The sequence below is a fragment of the Bos taurus genome, chromosome 3, assembly GCF_002263795.3.
Source record: "Bos taurus isolate L1 Dominette 01449 registration number 42190680 breed Hereford chromosome 3, ARS-UCD2.0, whole genome shotgun sequence".
NCBI classification, from domain to species: Eukaryota; Metazoa; Chordata; class Mammalia; order Artiodactyla; family Bovidae; genus Bos; species Bos taurus.
The window spans coordinates 14316263-14337907 of NC_037330.1; the positions used below are offsets into that span (position 1 = coordinate 14316263).

General features: G+C 52.9%; 1 protein-coding gene and 1 long non-coding RNA gene across 8 annotated transcripts in view; one reads left to right on the forward strand and one right to left on the reverse strand.

Moving 5' to 3' along the window:
• Positions 1–1267: 1267 nt before the first annotated feature.
• On the reverse strand, positions 1268–13063 carry LOC132344829 (uncharacterized). 2 transcript variants are annotated; one of them, XR_009493847.1, is made up of 2 exons: positions 7099–13063; positions 1268–3249 (listed from the first exon to the last, which is right to left on the reverse strand). It is a non-coding gene; the product is annotated as an uncharacterized lncRNA (long non-coding RNA). The 2 variants fall into 2 exon arrangements; XR_009493848.1 differs by having other exon boundaries at positions 7039–13063.
• A 91-nt stretch (positions 13064–13154) lies between these two features.
• Positions 13155–21645, forward strand: part of MEF2D (myocyte enhancer factor 2D) — a 32987-nt gene continuing 24496 nt past the window's right edge. For 5 of the 6 annotated variants that reach the window (XM_005203602.5, NM_001205178.2, XM_005203603.5 and 2 more), the window contains exon 1: positions 13155–13435. The gene's annotated coding sequence lies outside the window, so the exon portion shown is untranslated. Of the gene's footprint in view, positions 13630–21645 lie in introns of all 6 variants that reach the window. The other variant, XM_059881290.1, reaches the window with a different exon arrangement.

The window sequence follows — 21645 nt, forward strand, 5'->3', positions numbered from 1 at the left end:
TGACACACCCCATCAGGCGGAGGTTCTGTCCTCCACACGCCATCAGGCGGGGGTTCTGTCCTCCACACCCCATCAGGCGGGGGTTCTGTCCTCCACACCCCATCAGGCGGGGGTTCTGTCCTCCACACCCCATCAGGCGGAGGTTCTGTCCTCTGTCCGCCTGAGCACGCCTCTCTGCCTGCCTCACTAAAGTGTGACGAAAGTGATGTGAGCTGACACCAAGGCTTGTCATAAGAAACAGTATTGACTCCCCTTGGCTGTCTGTGTTAGGACACATACTTCCAGAGCTGTAAGCCACACTGTAAGAAGTCTGGCTACCCTGAAGCCCCCATGCCAGGGAGATCACAAAGACAGACTAGAACCCCACCTCCTTGAATGTTCCCACCCCCGGTGCCAGACAGGTGAGGAAGCTTTCATGTTAACCCCTGTCAGAGTGGGACAGCGTGAGACCTGAATGAAAAAGCCACTAACCATTGGGTAATTGATTAATATATATATACACCTATACATGCTTATTTGTATAAATGACCTGCTATTACATAGATGTCTCTGAGACTTGTTTTTTTTTTTTTTTTTTACTTTTAACTGAAGGATAATTGCTTTACAGTATCATGCTGGTTTCTGCCAATATCAACATGAATCCACCACAGGTATACGTATGACCCCTCCCTCTTGAACTTCTCCCCCACTTCCCTCCCCATCCCCATGCCTCTAGGCTGTTACAGAGCCCCGGTTGAGTTTCCTGAGTCATATACCAAATTCCCATTGGTTATCTATTTACATATGGTAATGTATGTTTCTTTGTTACTCAGTATGTCTCACCCTCTCCTTCCTCCCCTGCCACCATAAGTGAGACTTGTCTTTTGTGGGATCTTAGTTCCCCAACCAGGGATCCACTGAAGCTGTGCCCCCTGCAATGGAAGGGCAGAGTCTTAACCACTGGACCACCAGGGAGGTCCAAGGTTTGCTTTTTGCACTGAGCAATTTCTGAGACTGTTGTGTGTCAGTGGGCTCAGATCCACTCAATATTTTGTAAGGCTGTGCAGTATTCCATAGCATAGATATTGCATAACAGAGCATAGAGAATTTTCAAACATCTTTAGCTGTGTCCTCCCTTATGGCAGAAAGTGAAGAGGAACTAAAAAGCCTCTTGATGAAAGTGAAAGAGGAGAGTGGAAAAAGTTGGCTTAAAGCTCAACATTCAGAAAACTAAGATCATGGCATCTGGTCCCATCACTTCATGGGAAATAGATGGGGAAACAGTGGAAACAGTGTCAGACTTTATTTTGGGGGGCTCCAAAATCACTGTAGATGGTGATTGCAGCCATGAATTAAAAGACACTTACTCATTGGAAGGAAAGTTATGACAAACTTAGATAGCACATTCAAAAGCAGAGACATTACTTTGCTAATAAAGGTCCGTCTAGTCAAGGCTATGGTTTTTCCAGTGGTCATGTATGGATGTGAGAGTTGGACTGTGAAGAAAGCTGAGCGCTGAAGAACTGATGCTTTTGAACTGTGGTGTTGGAGAAGACTCTTGAGAGTCCCTTGGGCTGCAAGGAGATCCAACCAGTCCATTCTAAAGGAGATCAGTCCTGGGTGTTCTTTGGAAGGACTGATGCTAAAGCTGAAACTCCAATATTTTGGTCACTTCATGTGAAGAGTTGACTCACTGGAAAAGACTCTGATACTGGGAGGGATGGGAGGCAGGAGGAGAAGGGGACGACAGAGGATGAGATGGCTGGATGGCATCACCGACTCTATGAACATGAGTTTGGGTGAACTCCGGGAGTTGGTGATGGACAGGGAGGTCGCAAAGAGTCATTCATGGGGTCCCACTGACCCCATTCATGGGGTCCCCATTCATGGGGTTGCAAAGAGTCAGACACAACTGAGCGACTGAGCTGAACTGAACTGCCTCTTCAAAGGAAAAGACTTCCTGGAAACTCACGGTTTAAAACAAGTCAAATAAGCTGCTGGTCCAAGCCAGTGCCTCTCCTCACTAACCTCCATACAGGGAGAGGCCTCTGAAGAGACTCCTAGCTTTAGATGACATTTACAAATCAATCACCTTGTAGAGGGTCTAAGGACAGGTCAAGCTGTGCTTGTCTATCTATTTGTTTTGTTTTGCTTTAATTTATATTGGAGTATAGTTGATCCAGGCTTCCCGGGTAGCTCAGCGGGTAAAGAATCTTCCTGCAATGCAGGAGAGCCCAGTTTGACTCCTGGGTCAGGAAGATCCCCTGAAGGGACAGGCTACTCACTCCAGTATTCTTGGGCTTCTCTGGTGGCTCAGATGGTAAAGAATCTGCCTACAATGAGGGAGACCTGGGTTCAATCCCTGGGTTGGGAAGACCCCCTGGAGAAGGAAATGGCAACCCACTCCAGTATTCTTGCTTGGAGAATATCCCATGCACAGAGGAGCTTGGCAGGCTACAGTCCATGGGGGCCCAAAGAGTTGGACACCACTAAGCACAGCATAACTTTGATTAGCACAGCAAAATGCTGTTAGTTTCAAGTGTACAACAAATGAATCAGTTATACACACACATATATCCACTTTTTTTTTTTAGATTCCTTTCCCATACAGGCATGTGTTGTTTTTTAGTTTGTTTGTTTTTTAATTCTCTCCCTCTCTTTTTAAGGTACAATGGACATATAACATTGTATTAGTTTCAGGTGTACAACATAATGATGATTCAATATTTGTATATATTGTGAAATGACCAGCACAATCCACGATCGCAATGTAGTTCCAATTTTCTCTTGTGAAGTTTTTTGCAGTCTTGAACGTACATTCGAATCACCCCTGAAATCTTGTTAAAATGAACGCTGTGATGAGTAGTTCTGGAGTGGGCTGACCTTCTCAGCAGTGCTGACCGTCTTCCAGGTGATGCCCGTGCCCACTGAGTCAGGGGTTACCAAACCTCAGCTAGCTCCTGATGACCCTTGCTTTCCTTGCTCACCTTCCAAAATGGTGTGGGGGTGGGGTTCAGGCCTGGAGTTTTGAAAACTGATCTTTCCCTCCTCCTAAAGACTGGAAGCTCCTATTTTCACCTCCAGTCTTTGCTTCCCTTCTGTTCTCCAGGATTCTTCACAGACCGGGGAAAATGCTACCACAACCATCTGTGCAAGGTCCCTCGATGCTGAACTTCATGGGGTGGAGACCAGAAGTCACTGAATGAATGGGCTATAGATGTGATTCTCACTTTTCCAGAACTTCAGTGCTTTCATTTCCACTTTAAATATCTGATTTAGGAGAGAAATGGGTAGAGAACGGGTGTTGGGAATTGTGTTCCCTCTGTCATCTGTCATCATTATTCCGTCTGTTCCAGTAGAGGACTCTTTTTTGGCCCTTTCTTGACACTTTTGCTCTAAACATGACCTTCCTCCACCCTGCCATGAGAGAGAGAGAGAGAAACCTCTGCCATGCTTTGAGCATCCTGGTACTATACCAACAGATTTGCACCACTCTGGCATCTGGGCTCAGTTACACACAATCCTCTCCTTCTGTAGGGGATGGAAGGAGAGGGACTTGGTAGCAAGGCACATTTACATTACTTATTGTAATATTTGCAGTAGTTTATGAGTATCACCCTCACATCATCACTGAGGAAACTGAAGCTCAAAGAGGGTCAGTGACTCATCTAAGGCCACACTGCTAGAAATGACTAGCTGGGATTGGATCTCAGATCTGCCTGACTCAGCCTTCTCCCCAGGTTTTCTCCCCAGAAATCTGAGCAATTCCGAGGTCCCTGTGTGACCATGCTGGGTCTCTCAGTGCGCTTTTCTTCCTCATTAGCAGCTGCAGCACTGAATTCATGAGAGTCCAGTTCCAATTACCCACCGAGGTCTCCCCTCTGTGTGGAGTCCTGGGCCCCTCCAGTGTTCCTTCTTTTGGAAACAGTGAAACCATTTTCTCTCTGACCCTTGACTCGCCACAGATGGGCCTGGGTTGGAATCCCACAGCCACCTCTCGGACAAATATGCACACATTCCTTAAACTCTCTGTAAAATAAGGATGATAATTGTATGTCAGCTGAGCTATTGTAGGGTGATGAGAAGAGGGCATCTAATGCCTTTCAGAGTGCCTTGCATCAGGCAGGAATGAAAACAAAACAAAGCTTATACCTTTTCTATCCTTGATTTTTAAACTTTTTCATGGATAAGGACTAAGACAGCCTCTTATTGGCCCCTGAGTCTCCCTAGCAACACAGCCTTCCTGGGGCAAGTGGGGAGTGTGTGAGATGAAGTGATTTCCCAGCTCTTACTGAGAGCGGGGGTGGCGGGCGTGGGGGAGTGGATGTTTGGGGGTAGGGGGGGTGTCTTCCCAGGGGGAGCAGTGGTAAAGAATCTGCCTGCCAATTCAGGAGATGCAGGAGACATGGGTTTGATCTCTAGGTTGGGAAAATCCCCTGGAGGAGGGCATGGCAATCCACTCGAGTATTCTTGCCTGGAGAATCCCATAGACAGGGGAGCCTGGCGGGCTACAGACCATGGGGTCGCAAAGAGTCAGACACAGAACACAACAATAATAAATAATAACAGAGCAAGAGGGGGCTGAAGCACACCCTGTTCCCTATGGAATTTGGGGACCATACCCGGACAGACCTCCAGAAGTTATTAACCAGTATGTGCAACATGTGTGAGTGGAGGGCAAGGGGGAGAACCAGAGTTTGGCAAGACACCAGCAGGCAGGCTGGCACTCCAGAGGGGCTGCTGAGCATGAGCCACCATGGTGCCCACCCCCTGTCACTTCCCCAGTGCCCTGTCACAGGTGCTCAATAAACAATTGTTAAAGGAAGGTGCTCTCTGGGGACAGGGGCTGGCTGAGCCGATGGAGGAAGCGGTGATGGCCCTGAGTCCACACTGCATGAAGGCCTGAGCTACTTCCTGACAGACTTGTTAGAGGTGCGGGTGAATGAGCGACAGGGCTCATAGGAGAAAGAGTATACTCTTTCCTATTGATGGTTGCTTCTGTCAAACTCCAGCCCACCTGAAAACAAATTTTAAGTAACAGAATGGAAATAATGAAATACAGTGGAGATCTTCAGTTTTGAGAACAGTTTGGAGATCTTCAGTTTTCCAGAACGAGTGAGCGACCCCCACTACCACACTGCCTCTCCTTTATGGAGCCTCCATCAGACTTGGGAGGCCAACACAAGGTCAACCAGACTCTCCATTCCAACTCCTGCCAAATTTCTACCCTCTGGCCTATGCATTTCTGCAGAAACTCCTTTAAGCGGATGGGGCATTTGACCCCTTCTGTCACCTGATGAAAAATGCTTAACCTGGTCTTTTGTCCCCTAGCTCGCATCCCCACCGCTGACTGCTCTCAAGAGATAGTCTGAGGAGTATATCACAGACAAGTGCACATACAGTCACAGCACCCTGGAGAAGGACCACACACTTACATACTCATTAACATGTGGATTGACAAGTACCTCTCTCCTCTGTAACCCATGAGGAGAGGGAGCCTTGAGTCTCGGCCACTCTGTTCCCTTACTGTCTCCCTGCCTGCCCTGCCCCCTACAAACGGTGCCAGGGCCCCCTCCTATGCTGCCAGGTACACAGCCTCTAGTTGCTTAGCAACGGCGTGCCTCTCCTCCCTGTCTCAGCAACCTCTCCATAGCTTTAGTATCAGCCACAGCAGGGAGAGCCAGGCTGGACCTGACAGGAGCTGCTGCTGCTGCTAGGGAATGTGTGGGGAAAAGTCCCCAAATAGGCCCAGGTTCTTTTTTAACATTTATGTTCCACACTGACTCTCAGAAAGTCCTGCCACCCTCCCTTGTCCCCAACTTCTGCCAGGCCGCTGATTCCCCCTCCCAACTGGACATCTCACCCCACTGCTGTGCTCTCTCTGCCCTGGGTCTCTGGATCTGTCCCATGTGATCTGTTCCTCTTTTGAGGTTCAAGGCCCCTGGTAATTCCTTGTAATCCTGTAACTCCATGTCCACAGGTGTCTATCTCTGGGGTCTCTGTGGTTGTCCCAGGCTCTCTTTAGGCCCCTCCTGCTTAGAATGAGTAACTGTCTGTCTCCCCTTCACTAACACTTATCCCCTCACTCCCCACCTCCAAAAACTGATCACTGTGATGACCCCATGTTGCCTTAGCAACCATGACCACACCCCTTGTTTCTACCTTTTCAGGAAAAGTCTGTGGTGGGAGGTGCCTCACAGAAATGACCCCCAGGCTTTCTGCACTCAGCCAGCCCCCACTTCAGGTTCAATGGAAACTGACATTGAACTTCTGGCTAACCAGAAGAGGACTGGCTCCAGAAAAGCAAGTCCTCTCTGCTGCTCTCCCTCCATCTCATCAGCTATAATGTCAGAGTCCCAGAGAGAAGCTCTTGCAGAGGCTCAGCACCTGCAGTGGGCAGGAACCCGCCCACCCAGAACAGTGCTGCCTAGCGCTGCCCCAGCTGACAAGAGTGCCTTCCTAGGGCATGGCGACGATCCCCCTGTCTGTGTCACCTGGCCTGATCTCTTTACCTACCCCATCTCCCTCAGTCCCCGAGGCTCGGGTCTGACGATATCATCTGTGGATTAAAAACCAGGACTAGGGAGCAGTCAGCAAAGAGATGGCTGAGAAAATACTTCCAGAGTAAAGGAAGATGGGGTGGAGCCCAGCTCCTAGGCAGGGTTGGGTTGGAGGGATGCTGAAATGAGGGCATGAGAGAGATTTAGGGAGGGAGGCCTGGATTCTGCCTTCTAGCAGAGGAAGCCAGCAAACAGCAGATGGAACTTTCAGGCAGGAGGCCGGACCGAGTGACCTCACCCAAACCCTGTGGTCTGCTGCTATTGCAACCTGGCGAGTCTCCCAGCTCTCCTGGGTCCCCAAGTGGGAGAGCTTTTTATAGTTCACTCCCCAACTTGGGTTTGAATAATTAAACAAGATGGACAGAAATAGAAGCCGGACAGCTAAGGCGGGTTATTTTCGGGTTTTCTAGAACACAGAGTGCTCCTGGGCGGCACCCCACCCCTGTAGGGGGTGGAGCCAGCATGACGGCGATGGGAGATTCCTGTGGGGGAAACCCACCCGCATCCCCCAGGGTTCCTTGGGGTGACAGGTTTGCTGTCAGCCAGAGGAGGGTCTCACCGCTTCTTCCTGGTCTTCAAGGAAGGAGAGGGCTCTCTCAGCCTTCTGCTCATAGCTCCACCCCTGGCAGGAAGTCCCTTCTGTTGTCTGTCAGCCCTTCTACTTCAGAGATGGTGACAGATATTGAAAATCAGATCGATAAGCAGCTTCAAGACAGACTGAATCAGGAGGAGGTGGCTACAGCTCCTCTGGCCAAGAAGCTGGAATCAGGTGATAGGAGGTTTTGTGTCCCTCTCCACCCCCACTCCCCATATATCTGTTGGGAAGCCGTGGTTGGGGGGAGGGGGATGAGGACTGGCGTGGAGGATGGGAGGCAGAGCAGGAGAGAAGAATTGAGGGTGTATGTTGGCGGACGGGGTGGCGAACTAGGCTCCAGAGAAGAAAAGACCAAAGCTGGATTAGTGTCAGGGCTGAGAAACTCTGAAGGGGCAAGAAGCTCTCCTCTTCTAGCTCCCTGGTGTCCTGTGTTCCTGGCATATACTCAGCCTGGGTTTGCTGGGACAGAGCTTTAGCAGCTGAGCTGGGGATGGGGAGCGGTGGGGAGGGCCCCCTCAGTTCTCCATTGCAGACCAATCATTTGTGGCTTGTTTGCATAATACTTTTGGTTCAACCGCAGAGATTAGGGCCTCACCCCAACTCTACCCTGAGGCTTTAAAAACCTGGGGCACAGAGGGGGCACTTGTCATGTTTTCTCCCTTTAGATAACAATTTCAGGGGTGGGTTTGGAGGTCAGATTTCAGGAAATACTGAAATACTCATTCATTCGTGTTTATTCATTCAACAAACATTTCAAAAGCACAACTCGAAGTCTTGCCTTGTGTTGGTGCTGGGAATAAATTAGTATGGCAAGCTCCTTACTCTCAATTAGCCTGAAGTTTAGTAGGGAAGATGGCCATCTTAAAACCTACTCTCCACCATTTTTGAGCGCTTACTATGAATTAGATACCATACAGGAACTTCGCAGAAATTGTCCCATTTAATCCTTATAACAAGTCTGTGGTCTAAGCAGCATTCGCCCCCATTTGACAGTTAGTAGAACCGAGAAGAGATCTGTCCAAAGTCACAAAGCTTGTAAACGGAATTGGAACCTGTGTGCACGTGATTCCAAGTTCTGTGCTCTTAACCAGTGCCGTTGTGGTGGCTAACACAGGAAAGAAAGATGTAAGTTCATTAAATGCCGTGGATATTCAAAAGAGAGCGAGACTGTCTTTAGCTTTGGGTATGTGCTATGCGTGGTTGGGTGGAGCAATCAGGGAAAGATGTGTTTTTGCCCTGTACTTCATTCATTCTACAAATTCTTAAACTGAGTATCTACATACTCCGTCCTTTGCTCTTGGTGCCGAGGATCCTGAAGTGACCGAAGTCCTTGCGCTGTGGATATGCTCTTCAGGGACAGAAGAAAGGCTGAAGTTATAATTGGGCAAATCGTAAAGCCAAGTTGCCTTTACCCTCAGAGTTGTTCTGTTCTCTCCCAGGGACAAATACCCAAATTTCTGGGTAATCTAGAGGAAAGACCCGGCCGTCCTACTCTGGGAAGTCCTTCCTAACGTCTATCCTGCATTTCTTTCTGTTCCAATAGATTTCCCCACCTCGCATTTCATTTCTCTTTTTCAAGGCCAAACCTCACAGCAGTAACCCGGCAGGACGAAAGCGTCTGGCCCTTTAAGGCCACCTTCTTCCCCCCACGTGCCGTCTGGTTGGGCTGGCGACGCTGACGCACGCGTGACGTCAATGGCAGCTGGCGGAGTCTGGGCACGAGGAGCGAAGTTGGGATGGGGGTGGAGGGGCGAAACCCAGAGGGCGGTTTATTTGCATTTAAAGGGGCCACTCCAGGGTTGGCGCTCAAGGCTTTAAAGATTCGTGTATTTGGAAAACTTTCCGTCTTGCGCTAGGGGACAAGAAAAAGGCGTGGTACAGCTAAAATCTGTCGTGACTAGACTTTGCGATGTCGATTATGTCCTTCCGCGGAAAGGGCGAAATAGTCCCTCGGTGCCGGGACTGGAACCACGTGACCTGGAGGGGGCGGTTGGGGGGTGGGGAGAGGGAAAAAGGGAGGAGCTGGGGAGTCGACTGTCAGGCTTGGTTTCAGCTGCCCCCACCCCCACATCCTGCCCACCCTCCTGCAGCTGCCACCACATCCTGCCCAGCCGGGGGCAGGGAACTCGTGTTGGGGGGCACTGACCCAGGACCCGGCTTAGGCACCCCGTCCCTGCCCCCTTCAGTTCCAGGGTGGGGCATCTGCCCTTTGCCCCGGGCCTGGCCCCAGGCACCCTGGCTCTGAGCTTGGGGGACAGCTCTGCCAACAGTCTTGGACTCCTCTCTGCCTGACTCCTCTTCGCGCCCTACCCCCAGCTCAGAATGGGACTTGTTCGGTCCCAGATCAGAGCCCCATCCCTGGCCTAGCACAGTTATCAATAGACAAATAGAGGTGTTCAATAAAGTTTTTTGTAATCTTAACTCAGTTACACAGCTACAAACACATAAAGAAATTCATGCAACAGAATGCTGAGTGCATACCATGCCAGCCCCTACGAAGCTCAAAGTTGAGTTAAACTGCTGCCCTCAAGGAGCTCAAAATTAGCGAAAGACAGTAAATTAGAAACCAAGAATGCCAGTACAATGAATGCATTGTGTACCGATGAGGTAGATACAAAGAATACAGTATACAGAAGAACAGGAAAACACAAGTTCTCATGGAAAATGTGTACACAGAAGAATCACCAGTATATTACGTGTGCTGATGGCACAAGCAAGGTGGAAGATGTGGGGAGAGATTGGGGGCCTTTGTTGGGATTACTGGAAAACTGGGAGGAAGAATGATCAGCCCAATGGAAAGGATGACATGGATGGAGGTGAGGATGGAGATTATCCAGATGGCTGTGGAGAAGGCAAGAGGGGTTAACCAAACAGCCAGACAGAGGCTGAAACGGTGGTAATGGAGTCCCAGAGTTCCATAGTCAGGACAACAGTCAGGAGAGCAGCAGCCCTTGTGGATTAGGCAGACCTTTCCAAATTAAGTTGTACAGGGGTGTTTGGGGAAGCACGAAGCAAGGGAGCTGCTGAGGTCCCTTTGCCATACAAATAGATGAAGATGATACTGTACAGAGGAGTTTACACACTTTTTAGAACCTTGGTGGGCATTTGTCTAACTCCTAGGGGATTTTATGGCAACATTAGGTGACTTTTCTCTAAGAAAGATGAGTTGGTAAAGGGAGAGAAAGATAAGGGAGACCCAGGCGTCTGAGCCTGTCTAGGCATTTTTCACCTAGTGCATCCTGGGATGGGTCGTCCAGAGGCTAGAAGAAAAAGATATAGTGAGTCATTTTCCGGAAGTCTTTGTTATAGTCTAATTTGCAGCAGTACTCCCTAGATCCTTTCTTAGTTCTCCATGGAAATCAAGACCTCATGTTTGTTACTTTTCCTTTCCTATGAAGTTCTCTCTATAAATAAGTGTATATGTAAATCCTATTCCACTTGTAATGTCAGCCTGTTCTACTCTTTCCTACTCTGTTTTCTACTGGATTATCATTTCAGCGTCTCAGGGTCCAGGATACTCCATCTCCTCTGCTGAGCTTATACCTCCCTTCCTTTCTCTCTCCTGCTCTTCCTGGCCCTTTATCAAACCCTCCCAGGTGACTCACCTACCTTCCTTCCTCATTCCTTTGTTAAGGACCCAACATTCCAAGGCAGGGAGGACCAGCTGGCCAATCACAGCCCTGACAAGCCAGCCTCGGGCTTGAGATTGGCTGAGCTGCGGCTGGCGGGAGGCTCACCACGTAGATATATAGGATATTGTGGAGGGGGCTTCTGGGAATCAGCTCTGGGAAAGAATTTGTACCGGGATCGTTGATGTTTTGGGAGAGAATCCTTCAACTAGAGCTGGGGCCAGAGGGGTCTTCAGCTGGGAGAGCCTCGAAACTGAAGCAGGCTGATTGACCCAGCTCTCTTGGTCTCCTGGGACCTGGTTGCCCCCTCCCCACTTTAATTTTTTCCTGTGATCTGGGACCCAGTAGTCTGAAGGCTTAGTTCCCAGGCCCGTCCCTAAGAAGTCTTTTCTAGCAGCCCTGGATCTCTCCAGTCTCAACATTCTGCTTTCCCGACGTCGGAAACAGCCGGAAAATAAACACCCTGATGACTAAACGGTTTCTCCAGCTAGAGCCTGGGGAAGCACTAAAAATAGAGGCCACAAGTGAGGGGAGGTTCCCCAGTTGAGGGGTGGGGGGGTGGGGGGGCACTTTCCCATCGTGCTATTGCCACAGCCCCAAACCTGGCACAAGGCTCTGTTCTTCTCAGAGTCCTTGGGGACCAGGCAGATGGGCTCCCCCTGCTTACCCTGAGGTCCTTCAGGTAAGCCAGCTGTGCCTGATAGGGAAGACAGACATCTTCTGGTGCTGGGGCCCCAACTCCTAAATCTAATGGGGAACTAAGAAGCCACTTTTGGGGTCAAAATGGGACAGTTTAAATCAGGTTTCCAGAAGGAGCGGTCAGGTGGAAGAGACAGAAACCAAGGCCAAGGAAATAGCCTGCTGGCTTCCTGTCTTAAAACATAGACAAGCCTCCAACCTATTTGCAAAGCAATTCCACTGAACTTGCCTCCTCCGAGGCTCCTGTGGGATAATGGGCCTAACGGGGTCTTGCCCTTGAGTTTATTATAAAGCAGCATGGGCTATCATTCAAAGCAATCTACTTGTATGTACTAATTTAATCTTCACACCAACTTATGAGTTAGGTACTATTATCATCATCTCTATTTTACCCATGGGGTACAGGGAAGTTAAGTAATGTGCCTGTGTTCCAGTTAATAAATGGTGGAATAAGGATTTGAACCAAGATAGCTTGACTCCCCCAAAGTTGATGCCTCTAATCACCATAACATGCAGCCCCTTTCAGGGATATATTTGTCTTAGCAACCCTTAACCTAGAATTGACTCTTTGTCCAGTAAATCAGACCCAGTAGAAATCAGAGTATGTGAAGAACTGAGTGCCCTTCTGTTCTGCAAGGTTCTTTGAGATCTAAGCCAGATTCCATCATTTCGTCAAGCTCAAGGTAGGAAGCTGACATTGGAGTAACGGGGAGTAAGTCTGACAGGGTCAGTTGTCCAGTACACATGGCACCCACACTCCTGTTGCAAGGCAGGAGAGGATTCACCACACCCTGGAGCAAACAGGAATTATAAACTTTTTAAAACAGCTACTACTGCTTCTTTAATAAGATGCTTTTGGGCGTTTCCTGTGCTGGGGGAAATTAAGGTCACACCCCTTTAAATTGCCCCCTCGGCTGTAAGTGCTCTGGGGCCGCAGGCACCCGGGATTAGGTCACCCAGGAACTATGAGCTGTCGCTTTAAATTGCTGGGCGTCAGCCGGGTCCCGGGAAGGGAGGGGGCCTGTCACAGGTAGAGGGAGCAAACGAGCTCCCCAGGTAACCCCCTAGAAATGCACCTGTCTCTTTAAGTGGGGCTTCGGCACCACCCTAAGTGAGAGAGATGGAATTTTCTCAACACCTAGCATCTACCCTAAATTTATCTACTAAGACTCCCACCTCCAACTCTCTCGGAGCTTGGGGGTTGGGGGAGTTGTCGATATAGCTTGAGAGCATGGGAGAGTATACGCGGAGTCCGCTGAACCTCCCCGGAAAGGACCTCCTCAAGCGCATGGTGGCAGCAGTGCTAGGCAGCCGTCCCGCCGGCTAAAGCCGGCACCACGGGCACGGGCTGATCCCTTTAGAGGCCTCTGAGTCTTGCCCCCCCACTTTGTCTTGCTCTGTCGCTTCCTCCCTCCCTCCCTCCCTCCCGGCAGGCGGAGGGATCTGCCGCTGCCGGCGCCGCAGCCTAGCTTGGAAGGGCGGTGGGGTGGGGGCCGACCCTGCCCGGCCCGGCCGGCCCGAGGGAAGCGAGGGGCGGGGCCGCGTCTCCGGGACCGCCCCTACTCCGGCCCCGCCCCTCCGCCCCCACGGGTTCCTCCCATTGGCCCCCCCGCCTGTCCATCACCCCCGTTCCCCCACCCCTCAAGCTAGGCTGAGCTGTGCCTACGTCGGCCTCGACTCCCGGGGGCTGGAGGAGTTACCTTTGGAGCCTGAAAGGAGGAAGGAAGCAAAATATCAACAACAGCCGAGGCGGCTCGGGCGGTCGGCTCCGGTCCCCCGTCTGCCTGCCCGCTCGCGCGCCCACGACGGGGGCCCAGGCCCCCCGGCGCCGCCCAGGGCCCGCGCGGACGCCGTCCTCACTAATTATTCCCCCTGCCCGGAGCTGCGGCTTCCAGGTGCTGAAGAGCCCCGGGACTAGGGGCGAGAGCTACCCCCTCCCAGCCGTGACATCCTCCCTTCCCCCAGCGGGGCCGGTGAGTAAAGAAAAATAATGCGCCTGCCGCTTTAAGAGGCCCCCTCCCCCACCCCGTCCTGAGGTTGGGGTGGAGGGTGGTCTAGACCGTCCCCCTGAGAGGTGGGATGGGGTGGCCTCCTGGGCTGGGAGGAACTCGCGGAGCGGGCTCTTTTCGTGTGGCGTTGGTGGGAGATTACATGGGGGACTGTTTGGGTGAGGGAGTCGGCTGACGGGGACAAGTAGAGTGGGCTGTAATTCCCTTGGGTGTTGGGATCGGGGTGGGGACGGACGGCTTGGGGGCGCGCCGGTCTGTTGGTGTCCCGGGGTTACGGCGGACCCCCCAGTGGTCTGGGAAGGGGCGCCATCCTCAGAAGGGGTCTCCGGTGACAGCCAGGAGCGACTGACATTTTAACAGCCGGCCCTCCCTCCCTCTCCCTCCTCGCGCCGCCTGTTCCCTCCTCCTTGGCCCGAAATGGTGCAGAAGGGGGCCTGGGAGGGCGGCGGGAGGGTGGGGGCGGGGGGAGCCGCAGCTGTTTGGGAAGCGGGGGAGGGAGGGGGGATGTTGTTCAGATGACACCAGGGTGGTGGGTTGGGGTGTGTGAGTGTGAGTGTGTGTGTGTGTGTGTCCGGGGCCCGGGCTTGCCCGGTGCCTGTGGAGTTGGGACGCGGAGTCACCGCGGAGGTGGCCAGGCAGGGCCTTTCCTTGGGACCTCCTCGCCCTCTCCTCCCGAGACCCCTGATCTGGTTTGTCAGTAGACCCAACTGGAGAACCCCCGGCCAGAAGTTTGCAGCTGTTCAACATCTGGGCGAGAGTTCTCCAGTCGCTTTCTTCACCTATGGCAGGCTGAGCTGGGCTGGGAGTGGGGGGTCTAGTGAGTGTTGGGGGGCTTTTGGGGACGGAGAGCCAAGGAGACTGAGATGCATCTAGTCTTTTACTCCAGTGCCAGCCCCTTTCCTGTCTGGTTTGGTCTTACAGGCAGGGTCTCCTTTCCCCTAGTGATTCAAGCTAATCTCTCAAAGGCCTCCTGAGGTCTCTCCCTAATGAAAGGAGGGCTCCTGAGTGTGGGCACCCTTGGAACCACTGACTTAGGTTATCCCAGGTTTGTCCTTTGAGTGGGAGGCTTTCTCTGCCTCTTTTTAAGCAGCTCATTGTTGGTGGGTTGGGGGAGGGTACAGTGGGTGGATCCTGTGTCCCCCTTTTCAGTGCCCAGCCCCCTTTTGAGGTCTCTGTAGCCTTGGTTTCTTTGGTTTGGGTGAGTGGTCCTCCCCACCCCTTCCCCCCATTCCCTCTGTGGGTCTTCTAGGCAATTCAGGGCCCAGCCTGGACTATGGGAAGTTTAACGTCTGGGGTGGTGACCTTGGGCTGCTCTGGCCTCCAGATAGCAGGGGAGCCCAGGCCAGCAGGAGATTGGGTGTTTTGAAGTTAGGGAGCTGTCCACCTCCCACTCCCCTCCAAACCCCCAACAGGGAAGTCTTAGTAGTCAAGGAGAGTGTTGAAAAAAGCACATGTCAGTGTTCACAGATGTCCACCCTCCTGTGGCCGCCGGGTCACACCCGCCCCAGGACTTAGCCTGGCTGTCCCAGCTCCCACGGCATGCCTGGGAATGAATTTCCTTCCTGTGGTTTCCCAGTGTGTTGGGCAGAAGATGGGGGTGGGGTGGGATCAGTGTGAAGGTGGCTGAGTACCCGTTTGTATAGAGTGACTGGGGAATCACTGGAGTTCATGTGTAAGTCTTTCCCCACTTTGCCCAGCAGACATATGGACCCTTGGGTCTCAGTGGTCATACTCTCTTTGTTGTAACTTCCATGCCACCCCTCTCCCAACACTACCAGTAGGTGTTTGTAAATTTGTGTGTGTGTACATTTGTAAAGGGAAGGGTTTCTGATTTCTCTGTGGGAATGGGGAGCTTTTACTTACACTCCTTTAGAGGCCAGAGAGGTTGTTTTTTAAATCTGAGGTCACACAGCAAGTCTGTGTCAGTGCCTTAGTCCAGCCACCACTCTCAGGCATGGCTTCATAGCAGGGAGAGACCTCAGGAAGGAGGACTCGGTCCTTCCCCTTGGAGGCCCTGGTCCAAGGGGAGAAGCAGGGCCCTGGTAACGGGGCATGGGCATGGGAGGTTCTGTCTGCTGTACCCAGTGCCTGGAACACAGTAGTGGAGGACTTGGGAGTGTGACGGGGGTGCCCGTTCCCCCCTACTCTGTACCCGCTGTCCCTGTGCTGGAGGAGCCTGGGCTTCCCCACTCTGCCTCTCTTGGCTCCTGGCTCTTCTCATAGGCTGGGAGATATGATCGTCTTTCTGGCTGCTTGTTACATAATCTCTCCAGAAGGTGTTTTTTTGTGTGTGTGTGTTTTTTTTTTAATCTTTCCTGGGTTTTTCCTGGGAGGTGTGATGAGGGGAGAAGGCAGAGGGTAGGCTCTTGAGGTTGGGGCTGGAGAACCGACAGTCAGGAGGCTGGAGGAGGCCTCCTGGCCTCCAAGAAGGACAGGAAAGAAGAGGCCTTGGGGTTAGGCCCTCACTGATTGTGGCCTAGCCCCTCCTCCTCCCCGACTCTGCCCTGGGAACGTCTCTGTGCTGTGGATTTTCCTGGCCCTTGTGCCCCCAGAGAGGCCTGCCTCTCTACTCCTCCTGTCAACCGTCTTCTGGCCAGCCAGGCCCCCACCCTCCCCGTTTGGCTTTGGCCCAGGCTCTCAGTGCTCGCCCTGGCCTGGTGTGGATGGGACCCTGTGTTGGACACTTTGCCTCCCACTTGTGTGCCTCTGTGGGCGGGAGGCGCCAGAAACGAATGGGTGGGCCCAGCATTTCTCCCCTAGCTGTGTTGAGAGCCAGGCCTCTTGCCTCCGTGTCTCTCTAGTCCAGAGCATGGTGGCCTTACTGGAGAAGGGGACTTGGGGGGGATGGGTAATGGAGACCTCAGCTCTTGGGAACAAGTCATAGCTGGTGTTCACCTGGGTTCTGGAAGTGGGTCTGAGGATCAGACCTGGCCCTCGAACCTCAGCTCAGGTTCTGGGTCTTGAGGCACTATGCTGACAGGCGTGCCCCACCCCTTGGGATCAGGGCTGGGGCTCTCCAGGCTCTCAAGCCAACTGGTTTGAGGCAATTATCTGCCTTTTAGAGGGAAGGAAGAGATGGTGGCGGGGCCAGCGTAGCCTTAGCATCACTGTAATCGCTAGTGGCTTTTACGAGCCAGTCATGGGGCAGGAGTCCGGCCAGCCATCTGTCCTTCGGTCCCAGTTTGGTGACTTACTCATGGGGTGAGGGGGAGGCGTCGGTTGCAGGTAGTTCTCTTCTGGGAGCTGAACCCCTTTCTCTGTGGCGGTTGATGTCCCTGTCTGCCCACAACTTCAGCAGGCAGAATGGAGCTTAGACTTCAGGAAGGACTTAACAGTGGAGGTGGACGAGGGAGAGAGAGCGCGCTCCAGCTTGGCCGGAGAAAGACGGATCTCAGAGTACTTTCTTCTCCAGTGGCTCTTGGTGGCTCTGCTGAAAGGCCTTGAACTTTGGCCTAGTGTGGATGGTGCTATTTGGCTCCTGGAGTATTTATCTTCTCTTCTCCCTCGCTGTCTGGGACTGCAAGTATCCTGAGGAGAGTTTGTCCTGGACTTGTGGGATGGCTCGCCTTTGGGCCCCTTTCCCCTGGCAAGGGCGGGTGAGTGGGGTCCTGTGGAAACCAGCATGCCCGGGTATATCTGGCGGGTCCATAGCGTTTAGTGGCACACGTGCATGGAGGTGTGCAGCACATACATATGGTGTGTCCACACCCTGGAGCCACTGCGTCCTGTGGGGGTGGGGGCACTGAAAGGCAAAGATAATTAGAAGATCAGAGACTGGAAACAGGGTGAGGGGACTGGAGGCAAGAAGGCAGAGGCGTGGAGAACCCTAAAGAGAGGAGTGTTGAAGGGAGCTCGAGGAATTGAGTCTAGAGCTAGAGCATGGTGTGTGAGTTGGGGAGGCCTGGCTGACTTCCATCACTGCCCTTTGCCCACCACTCCATCCCCGCCACCATCTGTCCCTCTGTGGCCCTGGCTCAGCCTGCCTTGGCCCCTCATGCTACCCGCATGTCTTTGGGTGAGTCCACTTTGCAGATGTACAGGAGTTTGACCTAGCTTTGTGGTGAGCAGAGCACCTGGGTCTTTGGGTGGTTTGTCACTGGTCTCCGTCGCACTCCCCACTCACCCAGATAAACAAGGCCAGTCCGAGGTATCAAGGTTACATCTGAGCCCTCAGGCATCTCGGGGCTGACCCCTAGCCTGGGCGATCCCCAGGGCCCTTTGCATCTGATTTTCCCTTTTCTTGAGGCCGTGTCCACAAGCTCCCCTTCCTGGGAGCCTAGCCATGCTTGTGGCTGATCCTCTCTAGGGTGGAGGTGGGCCATGCGTTCACTGACTCTGCACGAGATCCTGAGAGCTTGGGACTGGGGGATGACAGTTGCGCCTCCTGTCTGGTCTCTCTCCCCTCTGTTGTAGGCTGGGAGGAGAGGGACTTGTCTGGAGCTCTGGCCTGTTGCTGGCCTCACCCAGGCGGGACCATATTTACTCACTTAAACTCACCCTCCCAGCCTCCCAGGAGGCTCCAGGCTCTAGGCCTGGTCACTGACCTTGGCTTGGTGCTCTGGCCACTCCCTGAGGAGTTAGAAAGGCCCAGGAAGCATATAGAGAGGGAGCTTGTTTTGCTCCGCGGTCATGAGCACTTTACCCTCAGGCAGTACCCCACTCACCGTGTTTTCCAATATGCTTTGGAGACCAAAAACTAAAACTTTTGAGATCCCTGGGGACTGGAGGAAGGAAACCTCCATTTATTGTGTCCCTGTGTGCCAAGCTCTGTGCTAGGCATGGAAACGTAGGAAGATTCATTTATTTCTCATACACTATTTCATTTGTTTTTTCCTTTGTAATTAGGGAGACTGAGTAAGAGATTTAAGTGACTTGCTCAAGTTTTCCTAGTTAGGAGTTGCTAAGGGTTTTTGTCTAAGATTAAGGGAAGGATCATGCCCACAGGAAGGGCAGTGGAAAGGAAGGCCCAGGGAGACCTGGGGGTAAAAGGAAGATACACTGAAGGGAAGGACCAACTCAGTAGGATTCCCCGACAGGAAGGCAGAGGATTAGGGTCTGGTGGCAGGTTGGGGGTGGGGCGGGGCATGCTTTGGTTCCCTGAGAAGGTCTTCTGATTGACTGTCATGGGGTAAGGTTCCCAAAGCACGGATATGTAAGCAGGAACAGGTGACACTCAGACTCCTCCTGGGTACTGGTTAGTACCCTCTAAAGCTGCCATATGAGATGACTGAGGATCAGGAAAGATTTGAGCCACAAGAGTCCTGGGCTTGTGCGAAGGGTGAGAGGCATGGCTGACTTGAGCCTGATGGTAGGGAATCTGCCCCGGAAGGAATGTGCTGTTGCTCCCAGGAAGGGAGACCCTGCCTGCTCTCACTCCAAGCTGTGCAGGGAAGCGCTGTGCCCACCAGTCAGCCCACCTCTGCCTCTTACTCCTGGTGACCTTGGGCAAGTCCCTGCCCATCTCTGAGTTGGTTTCCATATCTATGAAACAGAGATGCCTCCCCTGGGGAAAAAAAAGGTTAAAAGGTTCCATGGGAAAATTTGTGGTACTCAACACAGTGCTTGGAAAGTGGCTGTATCCTTTCTTCCAGACATCAGCTCCAGCCTGGCCCTGGACTTGGCTGCTAAGACCATAGTCCTGAAGGTGGGGCAGGGGCGCACTGTGTCCCAGGCAGGAACTTGATGTGAGGGGGGCTGAGGAGGGCCTCGAGAAGACCCAGGGGTGGGCTTGGGAAGCTGAGCCCACCTCTGCTCTCCCCATCCAGACATCTCCTTGTCTCAGAACTGTCCCCTCCTCATTTCACCCCAGAGTGTTAGCAGATCCCTCTGGCTGCTTACTTATCTCTCATGATTTCCCTGCCCCCACCCCTGCCAGCAAATACTTGGGATTGAGGGTTGGGAGAACGAGGAGGAGTAAGAGAGAGCTGATGCTCAGACCTCAAGGGAAGACCGACAGCAGGAGTGGGTGTGGGTGGGGAGAGGAGGGTTGGTCTCTTTGTGGAGTCTCCCCGCTCCAGCTGGATCAAGTAGCACGGAGGCAAGGGGATGGGGCAGATGACCTCAACCTTTAGAGCCTGTGTGTATTGACGGTTGGGGGCAGACCTGGAGGGAGGGCTGCTTTGGAGAGTGTTGCCTCAGGCCTTCCCAGTCACATCTCTGGGCCGCTGAGCCCCTTCCCTCCACCCCCCACAGCTGCCTGCCCCTCTCTGCTGACTGCCCTGTGCATACCCCATGGTGGCCTGTGAGGCCCAGGCTGACTGGGTGGGGACAGGTGTCCTGGCCCAGCTGTTCCCTCTTGTCTCCCCCACCTGTCAGCCCAGAGGGTGGGGAGCTGAAGGGAGCAGAGAGGAGGAACCTCTTGGCCTCCTCACCTGCTCGCTGGGGTGGGGCCCTGGTTGTAAAGTGTAGCAGAAGGATTGAGAGCAGACGATAGACTGGACTTCCTCCTTAGACGGAGGGTAGCTCTTGATGATAGAAGTGGCAGAGAAAGCTGGGTACACAGGGATCCTCACTGTTAGTAATCAGAGGGGTCTTTGTACAATATCTTCAAGAAAGGGTGAGAAACTGCATATCGGTGAAGGGCGTGGATCAAATTTGGGGGCAAGTGTTTGCATAGATCTGTGCAGGTACTTTCCCCCCACCACTCCCCCCCACCACTGTCTGCCCGTGGGGGTGGGGGGTGCTCCATCTGGCTGGGCATCTTAACCTCACCTGGCACCTTTCCTGAAAGCAGCAAGCTAATCCTGTAAGAGCTGCCTGGCTGGCCGCCTCGGCAGGCCCACGCAGCCGCACTGCCTGCCCTCCCTTGCCAGGGGCTTAGAGGACTGTCCTTCGAGTCAGAAGGAGATCCAGCTGCCACCCGGAGCGGCCCCTTTAAATCCTCGGTGGCTTCCCGAGGTCATGATGTCTCTAGGAGGATTTGCTCTCCCTGATTGGATTGGCCTCTTTGGGGTGGGGGTGCTGGCGGTAATAGTAGGTGAACACTTTGCATTCTCCTCCACTGCCTTCCCTTCCATTGGAATTGGTGCTGTCCAGTGTGAGGGCTCAGCCTCAGGCCCCTCCCTGTCATGTCCCAGCAGTGAGGACATGCAATCCCTTCACCTGCTTCAGCCTGAGCAGCCGTGCCCCGTTCTGTGGATGGGGAAAAAAGGACCCTGCTGCTTTAAACAAGGAAACAAACCACTGCCGTGGAAGAGAGTGCCCTTCTGAGACTGTACTGCCTGCTTTTCCCCACTTTTTTCTCTTCAGTTTGCTCTTCCTTTGGCCAGGGGCCCACACCTCATAGTTTTCCCAAGCCCTCATTTCCATGGGCAGTCCCTCTCCTGATCTAACCATCAGCCCACCTGCTGCAATGGCAGGCAGCCTAGACCCAGCACTGGTGGCATTAAGCTCACCCCAACGGCTCTCAAGCTGACCCGCCCCCAAGGCCCCAGCTGCCACTTTCACTTCTGTCTCCTGAGACCCCAGAGGGAAGTTGGGTGGGGAGGTGGAAGGTGACACACTAACCGTCCCAACCGCCCCACCTCCTCAGCCGAGGCTTCGCTGGCCGGGCCCCCGGCCACCACTCTGATGGAGATGAGTGGAGTGAGCTTAGGTTGCCAGGGAAGGGTTGGCTGCAGTGGGAGGCATGGTGGTTAGATAGCAGGAAGAACTTCCTGGGATAGGAGACCATTGCTTGACTTCATTCTTTCAGGGGGTATGGCTGGAAGCGTAGGTATTATAACTGGACGAACAGAGGTCAGTTTGACCTCTTCAAGGTAGGCAAGGGATCAGCTGTCTTCTAGCTCCCGTGGTTGGACTATAATGCTGTGGCCATCATCCCCTCCCAAGAGTTACCAGCTGCCCATGCTTGGTCGAGTAACGTCTAACAAAGCAAATTTTAGCCCCAGAGATGACTGAGTTCACAGACAGCCCTGGGAAGTCCTCTCTGTAGTCTTCACATCTGTCTTGCACACTGCACTAGGCTGTTTCCTCTCACTTTGCACTCTTGAGAGTGGAATTTAGACATGGAGACAGAAATAGAAGTAAAGGACGGTCCACCCCTAGCCTACCGCTGCCCCAGCCTTGTCACTAAAGAGGGGACTAGGGCTTTTCTCCGGAGGACCCCCAGGCCGTTGTGGAAAGATCACACTTCACCTCATGAATCTTGTAAAATTCCTCCAGCTCCAGTGTTC